The sequence below is a fragment of the Sarcophilus harrisii genome, chromosome 2 (genome assembly GCF_902635505.1).
Source record: "Sarcophilus harrisii chromosome 2, mSarHar1.11, whole genome shotgun sequence".
Classification (NCBI taxonomy): domain Eukaryota; kingdom Metazoa; phylum Chordata; class Mammalia; order Dasyuromorphia; family Dasyuridae; genus Sarcophilus; species Sarcophilus harrisii.
The window spans coordinates 618,026,633-618,037,062 of record NC_045427.1 but is presented as its reverse complement, the minus strand read 5'-3'; positions in this window follow the sequence as shown (position 1 = coordinate 618,037,062).

Genomic DNA, 10,430 nt, shown 5'->3' with positions numbered 1-10,430 from the left:
AGGGGGGAGAGGGGGGAGGAGGGTAGCTCCCCGTCTGCGTAACTGCAGGCCAAGGCCGTCACCGCCAGCAGGCCCGTGTCCCCAAAACGAGAACCGACCAAAGGTCGTAACTTTCCCTTCCCAGCTCAAAAATCTGGCTTGAGTTCAAATCTTACCGCTGCCATGTGCGTACAAATCCCTTAGAAAAGCCCCACCCTTCGGGGCAGCCGGGTGGCGCAGGGAGCAGAGCGCCCGCCCTGAAGTCAGGAGGTCCGTAATCTCACCCGGACTCAGCACGCCGTGTGACCCTGGGCGCACAACCCAACCTGAGCAAAAAAAAGTATTCTTTAATCTGGAAAATGAGATTGGAAGGAATAAACTCCCTCAAAGTGTAACCCAGCTGTAAAGCTGTCAATTAATACTTGTTCAAGGAAACCTTTCCTTAAGTGATCCCTGCACACAGTAGGTGCTCAATAAATGGCGAGTTATCTTAGTGGGACCTAGATATGGATGCTAAGGTCCCTTCACCTCTCGAATTCTGTGATTCTTGGGTTATTCTCAATGACCTCTGAAGTTTTTTCTGGTTCCAACATTCTGTGTTCAGCTCTACATGGCTCCCTGTTTTGTTTTGTTTGTTTGTTTGTTTTTTTTTGTTTTGATTTTCTGAGGCAGTTGGGGTTAAGTGACTTGCCCAGGCTCACACAGCCAGGCAGTGTTCAGTGTCTGAGGCCGGTGTCTCAGGTCCTTCAGAGCTGGTGCTCTATCCACTAACCTGTTTTTTAATCTCTCGCTCCCTTGCCCACCCTCATGCACACACAAACCCCAAACCCATAGATAACACTCCCATAAACTGTATCTTCCTCTGCTCAGCTGCTGCGGGAGGGAGATGGAGTGTGAGGAACAGAACAGAGGCAAGAGCCTCGGGAGGGCAAACTGTGACTAGTGGAGGAGGGCAAGGGAGCAGAACTTTAAAAGCCAAACAGGATGTTCTAGTTTATCCAGGAAATGCTTGAGGCAGTATTTGAATCCAGATCTTTCTGAACTCAAGGACGGGGAAATTTCTCCTTTGTGTCATACTGCTTCTACTTTGTACCTAGTAGGTACTTATTAAGTGTCTGTTGGCATTTTTTACCTAAACTTTAGATTTTCTCCAGCGTGAAATAGCCCCCACACAAAACAGGTCACCTACTCATTCAATTAATGAGCATTTAAAACGAATTCTTGAAAAAAAAAAAAGTAAAAGAAAAGAAAAAAGTAAATAAAGAGGTTTTTGTTGCACTCCTATTGCCTCACAAAAAAATTAAAAAACAAAATGGATCTATTCCATAGTAGGAGTTATGTCAGATTCTGGGGCTACAAGTCCCTGCCTTCAAAAGAGCTTACATTCTTCTCCAGAGGATACAACATGAACCCATGGGCACAAAATCTATGCAAAAAAAATAAATAAATAAAGTAACATAGGAAGGTGGCAGGGGGAGAGAGTACCAGCCACTGGGCAAGTCAGGAAAGTCTTCCTAAGCCTTAGTCACTTAGTAGCTAAGTGGCACTTAGTCAACTAACATGCACTAACCACGTGGCAGACTTTGAACTAAATACCATCATTGCCGGGATGCAAAGAAAGACAAGAACCGGGTCTCTACTTTCAGGAGCTCGTATACTGAAGACAATACGTAAATTATCAGGCCTTCACACTCAGGGCTATAACAATAACGGATCCACCTCCTTCTAAAAGCTGGAGGTGGATCCTAGTTATAACCCCGAGTTTGAATCCTGACTTTCCCACGTGGCAGCTATTTCATTTTGGGCAACTCGAGTGATCCGTGGGCCTCAGGTTCCAAAATGGGAATAATCTTACCTTGTAGGGAGGTTGTAAGATATAAATGTAATAAATTATGTAAAGTTTTATATAATAACAAAAGAAGCCGGAGGTGAAAAAGGTGAGCACTCCAACTCTGAGGGAGGAGGGAGCGGAACAGCTCATACAAAGGCAAGGAGGTGAGAGAACTTCTGTATGAAAACAGCAAGTATGTGTAACCAGCCTGGAAAAGTTAGTGTGGTCGTGCGTTCGGTTATTTCAGCCTTTTCTGCCTCTTTATAACCCCATTTGAGGGTTTTCTCGGCAAAGATACTGGCCATTTCCTCCTCCATTTTACAGATGAGGAAACAGACACACGGGATGAATCACACAGATAGAAAGTGTCTTCTGTGTCTTCCATATTCCAGGCCCAGCACTGTTCACTGCATCACCTAGATGCCCTTTGATAGCCCTAGACAGTTTTAAATTTAATGATTTTTTTTTTTTTTAGTGAAAAAATCTTGCTGGGCTGGACTCATTTATCCAGGCAGGAGCATAGTTTGGAAATCCAGCTGAGAATCATCCCTCTGGACCGAGACTGGTCCCAGGCTCAGGGTAACTCAGCTCTACTGAGGGGGAGGAAAAGCAAAAGCCGGGCCTGGCCCGTCCCTGGCTGGGCTCTTCCATGTGGCCCCGTTTCTGGGCCTTTCTCCCGACCAACCTGCTCCTGAGTGGCTGGGAGTGGGGGGGAAAGGAGGATGGGGGGACGTTATATTGTTTTAATCTTCCTCTTCCCCATGATTGCTTTTCAGCGACCCCAGGGCCCACTGGGGAAGGCAGATTTCCCCTCTAGATTGCTTTCTATGTTTCTGGGCTGGGAGACAGGCCGGGGCCTGGCCCATCTCAGCACTGCATTAATCCAATTGCAAATGAGATTTCATAACCTCAAATGAGATTAGTTCCTGAGGCTTTCCAGGCTCTAGGGAGGGGCCAGACAGACAGACAGACAGATAGCAGCAGGCACTCAGCCAGCAAGGAGACATGGGAGATACCAGAGCAGGGGAAGCTGGAGGAGAGGAGAATTTAGATTGGAGAATCGGGGACGGGGAGTGTCAACTGAGAAGGGAAAATCCAGCTTGAATCAGCTGTCCTTGGTAACCGAAGCCTCTTCCCTTCCTCTCTCCCTCCCCACAAGGTAATCTAACCCCTCTCTCCTCCCCTCACCCCATTCCTCTTTGACTCCCTCCTCCCGAAGGGTCTCAAGTTGGAAGAGACTTTAGGAGGCCGTGTGGTCTAAAACCTTCCCTTTGTAGAGGAAATAACACAGGCCCACTCTTCCCTCCGTGCTATTTCTCTCCATGCAATCTCACCATCACCTAAGGATTCAGTTACCTCTGCTGCTTCTCCAGTCTCTCTGCCCATCCTAATCTCTGGTCCGAGGCTCCAACTGGATGTCCAGGAGCATCTTAAGTTCAGCTTGTGCAAAGCTGAATGCATTATTTCCCCCCAACCCTCTCCCCTTCCTTTCCTATTACTCATAGGAAGTACTAATAAGTAAGAACAATAATAAAGGAATTAATAATTACTAATAGCTTTCCTATTACTATTGGGGTTTTCAGTCACCGGGGCTCACACTGGGGGCGTCATTTTTTATTTTTCCCTATCTCACCTTCCCCTATTCAGTCTGCCACCAAGGCCGGGGTCCACCATCATTAACAGCTCTCATCCACTTCCCCTTCTCTGTCTCCACCACCACCATATTGTAGGACCTGCCACTCATACCTGGCCTATTGCACTCGTTTTCTGGTGAGTCTGCCAGCCTCAAGCCCTCTCCCCCATCCAGTCTATTCTCTACTAACCTGTCCAAGTGATTGTCTTACAGTGTCAGTCTGCCCATGTCACCCCTCTACTCCATAAATCCCACTGATCCCCTTTCACCTCCAGGATCAGATACAAAATCCTCAGTTTGGGGTTCAAACCCCTGCACACAAACTCTTTTCTTGTCTTCTTACATTCTCCACATACTCGCTGATCTAATGACACTGATCCCTTTGCTCTGAAAAAATTCTCCATTTCTCAGCTCCAGAGTTTTTCGCTGAATCTCTGTATGTCTACAATGTTCTCCCTTTTATCTCCACCTTCTGGATCCTTTTAAGGCCCAAAGAGAATGCTACCTCCTGCAGGAAGCCTTTCCTGATACCTCCTTCATTTTCTGTTTTTCTCCTTTAGTTTTTTTTTTTAATTTTAAATTTGTAGAACAAAACAGATTTCCATAATACAATATAGTAATAAAAAAGATGATTACCCATGAAACTACTGATCTATAATGTATAATTTGCTATTTCTTTTAAATATATAATAGTTATCACATAAGTTCCTTGTTTTATTCTTCTCTCCTTCCCCCCACCTTAGAGTTGGCTACTATTAGACACAAATAAGCATATATATATGTATGTACACATATAAATGTTTGTGTGTATACTTATAGAGATGTATTATCATTAGACACAAATAAGTATATATAGACATACATATATGTATATACACACATATAAATATGTTTGTGTGTATACATATAGAGATGTACTACCCTTAGACATAAATAAGTATATATATATACATACATACACATATATATAAATATATTTCTCTGTATGTATATATATAGAGAGAGAGAGAGAGAGAGATGGCTACCATTAGAGACCAATAAGCATATATATGCACAAACATATAAATATATTTATGTATACATACATACATATACTTACATATTTATATATACATATATATTGCTAGTATTGTATACAGTGTTCTACCATTTCTGTTCATTTCATTCTTCATTATTTCATGCATTTCCAATTTTTTCTAAAATCACTGAATTAATCACTTTTTATAGCATAGTAATATAGTTAATTCTTGGCCAAGACATTGGAGCAGTTTGCCATTTCTTTCTCCAACTCATTTCACAGATGAGGAAACTGAGGCAAACAGGGTTAAGTGACTTGTCTAAGGTCACACAGTTAGTGTTTGGGGCTGGATTTGAACGAACCTCTTCTTGTCTCCAAGCCTGTACTCTATCCACTGGGCCACTTAGCTTTGCCTCTTAGAGGGAAGTTATTGTTTTTTGTTTTTGTTTGAATCCCCAGCACTTAGCAGAGCCCTTGGTATATAATAGTTGCTTAATAAATGTTTATTCATCCGCCTATTATGTAGCAAAGTCAGAATTTGAACCAAGCATTATGTGTTCTTATAAATCATGGATACCTCCTAACAAAGGTAGTAATGCCGGAATTAAAAACTAAAAAAAAAAAAATATCCTTGTCCTGGCAAAATGGAAAGAAATTTGAATTCAATCACCAGAAGATATGGATTCAAATCCTGTCTACGCTTGCCATTTGTGTGGTCTTAGGCAAGTCACTTAGGCAAGTCTGTTTCTTCTTCTGTAAAATAGAGTTTGATTAAATAGGTCTTACATTCCTTTTCAGGACAGCAAAGTGATAAAGTGGATAGAGCTCTGGGTTTCCTTGACAAAGACACTGGAGGGAGTTGCCAGTTCCTTCTCTAGCTCATTTTACAGTAAGGAAACAAGCACATAGGGTCACCCAGCTAAGATTTGAATTCAGGTGTTCAAAGTCCTGAATTTTGAATTCATACACACAAACACACAAGTATATTTGTGTGTGTATACATATAGAGATGTACTACCAGTGTCTTTGTCAAGGGAATCCCATATGGAGACATGATAGAAACAAGTGAACAACAATAACAGGTGTGGAAAAGAATCTCCTTCCCACGATAGGGCAAATCTTTCTATGATTCTTGGATTTGGGTCCAAAAGATTGGGTTTGAATTTGTTTGGCCACTTGCTTCATGATCCCGGTCAAGAAAGCTCAGCCCTTTGTGTCCCCATCCTAACTCTGAACCTGTGACCCTACACTTTATGTTTGGTTGTGTGACTGAAGGAAAATCAACACAGGAATTTAGTTGGAAAATCTGAATTTTATCTTCCATGAAACTTTGGAGAATTTTTCAAATCTCTTGGATGGAAGACTAGCTCCAATAGGGCTTCGGTATCCGGCTGGCTACAGGGAAGGGGCAGGGAGCCACAGCACAATTTAAGGGAGCCCAGGGAAGCATTGACTTAGAAAAGCTTGTGGGGAATTCAGAGCCTCTTCATTCTCATTACCCCACCAGCTGCAATTTCAAGGGGTCTCTGGAGGGAGATAAAGCTGCTTCCCATTGCCCCGCCCATCCATCACTCCTTGGGAAGGGCTCTCAGGCTCAGAGAAACCCATCATTCTCTTCCTCAACAAGATTCCTTGCACTAGCTTGGGCAGCCCAGGACCCCTCCTCAGCCCTGACCCTCCAGGCTGAATGAACCCGGGATGAAGAAGGGAGCGGGAATTAAGATTCTCGTATTCAATGGTAGAAAATGTTTCTTCATCTGTAAATGGGAATTACAACAATCAATATTATTCACAGGGACATTATAAGGCTGAACTGAGACTATAGGATACTGAAGAGACATTAGGGGTCACCTAGTCCAATCCCCTGGTTTTACAAAGGAGAAAATGAAGACTCAGAGAGGCGAAAAGCTATTTTACAATATACAAGTCAAAACTAGCCTAGCTGAGCCAGCATTAGAACTTGGGTTTTTTTTACTACAAAGGTAATATAGGTAAAGCAGTCCAGAAATTTTAAGGCCCAATAATTGATATTTATAGTTTCTTTTCCCTCCACATTTATTTTAATTTATGGAATAAAGCAAGCATTTCATAACATAGTATAACAAAAAAATGATTGTATATGAAACTACAAATCTACTATGTACAACTTCCTATTCCTTTCAAATATATAATAAAGCTATCATGTAAATTTTTCTTTTTTCCTTTCCTCCCCCCTAGAGATGGTTATCATTAGATACAAATATATATATATATATATGTATATATATATATATATATATATACATATACGATTATTCTATAGCTTCCTTTTGTTGCTCTGTCATTTTTCAGTCATGGCTGCCTCTTTGTGACCCTATTTGAAGTTTTCTTGGCAGAGATACTGGAGTGGTTTGCCATTTCTTTCTCCGGCTAATTTTACAGATGAGGAAACTGAGGCAGACAGGGTGAAGTGACTTGCTCAAGGTCACATAGCTAGTAAGTGTCTGAAGATAGATTTGAACTCAATGAATAGAGTGCTGGGCCTGGAGTTCAGAAGATTCATCTTCCTGAATTACTACGCCTTTGAAAGCTTTATTTTTCAATATTGTTATTGTATAAATTATTCTCTTGGTTATACTCACTTCATTTTATGTCAGTCCATAAAAGCCTTCCCAGATTTTTTCTGAAATCACCCCCTTCCTTTCTTTCAGCACAGTAGTATTAGTATTAGTAGTATAGCATTCATATTCCATAGTTTGCACAGCCGTTCCAAAACTGATGAGGATCCGTTCCACTTCTAATTCTTTGTTGTCACAAAAAGGGTTTTTTTGTGCCTGATTCTTTTTCTTCTTTCTTTAATATCTTTGGGGTATAGCCCATGTAGCAGTATTGCCGAATCAAAGGATATTACAGTGTGGGATATTACAGTATGGTGAAATTTGGACCCATAACTAACAGTGCTTAACAGATACTTTTTAACTAACTGATCAATGGAACAATTATCAAAGTGAGGAGAATTTAAATCAAGTGGTGGAGTAATGGCCAATAAGTACAGAAAAAGGTGAGATCACAACAGCTGAGGGGTGAGAGCTGCTCTCCCAGAGAAGTTAGGATGTGAATATGATCTCACAGGATAAGTAGGATTCCAAGCAGATGAAGGTGTCTCCTAGAACATGGGAACAAGCAAAGGATCCAAGAGGAATCATGGAGGAAGTGACAAGACTTTTCAGGCGAAAACTGAACATCTGTGTTGGGGAGTAGCTATGGTTGAATCTGTTTTACAATCAATAAAATGGGAAGAATGACATCTAGCTATTTTTAGTTATATTATCGGCATCAAAAGATAAAATTAAGGGAGAATGGGACCTTAAGAGACCATTAAACTAATTTATCTGATGAAGTCCAATAAAAGGAAGTGACTGATAGATCACATAACAAACAATCAAGTCAATACTTGAATTCAATTCTTTACATCTAGGCTAAGGCTCTGGCCATTTTATGATACTCCAGGTCTTTAAAATAAACTCATGGTTGGGAAATGATGGGAGGGGTGGAAAGGAATTGTTAAAATAAAAGCTCTCCCCTGCATTTATGTTGTCCAGGTAACTCAGCCCAATTCGTCTACCCAATATGAGGTCTCATTGTCCCTCTAGAAATGGAAGACGTAGGAGTAGTGAAAAGCTGGCAGAGTTGATTAGTTCAAAAAGCACCAGCTGCTAGTGTTCTTTATCAACTACCTTCTGATCCCTGTGGTTTTTATTTTATTTTTGTTTTAAAATTCTTTTATTTTATTTTCAGTTCCAAATGCTCTTTTTCTCCCTGCCCCTTCCCAAGCCATTGAACATGAGGCTGAAGCATAGGCTATTATTCATAATCTTTGAGTTTTAACTTTAAAGAAAGCAAATATTATATAGTTATTATCAACCCTTAACAACTTGGCCTGAATTAGTGTATCAGATTAAGTAAAAGTAAAACCTAGGTCCTGTATCCTTAGAACACAATCTGAAAAGGTTTTGTAGAACAATGGAGTAAGGGAGGTGAGGGGGAATGGGGAGAGAAGAAAGAGGAAAAGTCTTAGGGTCCAGGTTACTTAGGAGATACAGGCCTAGGCGGGACCTTGAGTTGAAGAGTAAGAACAGCAAATACTGGGTCCATGAGGATCACGGGCTAAAAGGATGGAGTGGAAAGTTGAAAGCAAACCACCCATTTAATGGCTCCTAGTAGGGCAAATCTTATTCCCATAGATGTTTTGAACTAGGGGTCCCCTGCTGAAAAATTCCTCTCTGCTTATGTACTAAGCAGAGGAGGAAGGAGGGGAAAGGGAAAAGGACAAAGTGGGACTGGAAAAAACACAGGATAATGCTAAGCAGAAGGCAGATCCTTGTCTACTTGATTAATGGCATCAATCTGGTCCCCCTCAGACTGTGAAAGCCATACAGAAATCCCTGCTGGTGGGAACAGCTCTCCTGTAGATAAGCCGCTGGACCTTTGACTTTCCTAATGAGCCAGCCCTATGACCCCGAGGAAGAGAAGGTGTGAGCAGAATTGGCCTTTGGAAGCCTGCCATTCTTCCCTGAGTGGTCTGCAGGTAGCCTCTGGATGGGTAAGAGAAGCATCAGAGGTCTCATCCTTCCAAGGAAGCAGTAACAATTCCCCCAGAGTCAACTTTCATAGACAGAATCAGCAAGACTTGGCAATAGCTCAGATATAGGAGAGGGGGCCTGGGAATGAATGACACTGAGGAGTCCAAAATCACTCCGAGATTGGTGTCGACTTCAACTTATTGGAAGAATCGTAATACTATTTCAGAAGAACATGGGAACTCAAGAAAAAAGGAGTAAGCGGTGTGTGTGTGTGTGATGAATTTTATTTTGTACTTGTAGAGTTTGAAGTGTCTATGGGACATTTAGGGAGAGATGTCCAGCAAGCACTTGGAGACACAGTATTAGAACTTCTAAAGTCCTTCATAACCCATCCCATCCTACCTTTCCAGACTTCTTACTCCTTATTCCCTTATCTCCCTCAGCCCCATTCTTTCATGTCCTCTGGAATCCACTGACACTGACCTGGATATTATCCTCCCATACCTGGGATACTCAGCCTGAATCTCTGCTTTCTCATTTTCCTGGAGTCCTTTAATTCTCTGCTCCAATCCTACATTCCACAGGAATCCTTTCCCATTTTCCTTAATCTTGATGTCTGCTTCAGAAACTAGCTGGGTGACTTAGGCAAGTCATTTAACCATTTAACTATTCAACCTCAGTTTCCTCATCTATGAAATAATCTAGAGAAAGAAATGTCAAAGCACTCCAGTCTCTTTGCCAAGAAAATCCCAAATGGTTGGATATGATGGAAATGATTGAACTCACACATTTCCCTCAGAGGTTACCCCCAGTCTGTATCTTGTTTGTACCTATTAGCTCATTGTCTCCATTAAGCTGTGAGCTACTTGAAAATAGTCATTTTTTAGCCTTTCTTTGTATCTTCAGATATACCCTAAGTACTGTAGGCACCTAATAAATATTAATTGGATAACTGAAATGCAAATAAATGATGAGAGCTCACTATGTAAGCATTTACAAACGTCTCACCTAACCCTCACAACCACCCCAGGAGATGGGTGCTATTATCACCCCCTTTTTACAGATGAGGAAACTAAAACAGACAGAGGTGAAGTGCCTTGCCTAGTTTCACACAATTAGGAAGTGTGTGAGGCAGTATTTGAACTTTCCAACACTTAATGCCCTGTCCACTAAGCTATTAGCTAATGGTTAGTCCGTGGAGTGGGAGGCAAGGCTAAGAAAGTCACCAATGGAGAACAGAGAAAGGAGAAAAAGCCCTGATGTTTCCCTATGGATGATGATCCTGTGAGAAAGATTGAGGGACTGGCAGAGAGCAGACTCAGGGAGACTCAGGGAGGAGAGAGGAACCCAAGAGCGACAAATGCTTTAGAGAGGTAAAAAAAAAATCAAAATGAGTCAGACATGTTC